General features: G+C 31.2%; 1 pseudogene; it reads right to left on the reverse strand.

Moving 5' to 3' along the window:
• Positions 1–398: 398 nt before the first annotated feature.
• Positions 399–607, reverse strand: LOC145294367 (U2 spliceosomal RNA; annotated as a pseudogene).
• Between the last annotated feature and the right edge of the window lie 278 nt (positions 608–885).

The raw sequence follows: 885 nt of genomic DNA on the forward strand, positions 1-885 counted from the left end.
AAAGTAATGTTTAAATCATAAACTGTTTCAGCAACTTTTCGAAATTAATACATATAAACATTAACCCGGTTAGTGATTAAGCAACCATTGCTTTAACATGAATTTCTGAGTATAGTATTAGTCTCAGCATACCAGTGACTTAAATCCCTCCCCTTTTTTTAGTCTTGGTTAATGAAGGAGAAATCCTTCATTACTAATACAATTTTTATTTTTGTTACTGACCAGAGTGCCCCTTATGGGGAGCTAGTTTTCCCCAAAATTTTTAACCGACCTCATGTCAAATTCTGCCCTTATGGGGAGGCAAGTAAACAAAAAATAATAATCAGAAGGGACATTTCCGGCGCATTTTATAATTAAATCAGAAATTACTTTTCCCAGTTACTTTTGTAATATTAAAACTGTGTTACATTAAATATAGTTCCTATTTACAATGCCTCCCCACGGGACAGATTTAGACACCAGGGTCGTTTTTTAACGTGGGGAAAAGGAACAAAAAATTTTCTTAATCGTAAAGAATTTCTTCTCCACTGAGAGAGAAGAAATTGAAATGTAGCATCTGAAGGACAGATACTACACTTTGATCTTGGCGAAAAGGCCAAGAAGAAGAAATCATCTTTATTAGCTTTGCCTCAACAGCGACACCAATTTTTTTCTTTGTTTTAATTATCCTAGATGTAAGAGTGACGCACAAAAGAACACACACACACACACATATATATATATATATATATATATATATATATATATATATATATATATATATATATATATGAGAGAGAAAGAAAATTAAAACGGTAAGTTGAACTTTACAATCAAAATTTATTGTTCGACTTAGTACTCTAAAAACCAATTAATCGTTTTTTTGGGAGTATTCATTCGAATAAT

This window comes from Euprymna scolopes, chromosome 15 (genome assembly GCF_053919585.1).
Source record: "Euprymna scolopes isolate OS-2025 chromosome 15, ASM5391958v1, whole genome shotgun sequence".
NCBI classification, from domain to species: Eukaryota; Metazoa; Mollusca; class Cephalopoda; order Sepiida; family Sepiolidae; genus Euprymna; species Euprymna scolopes.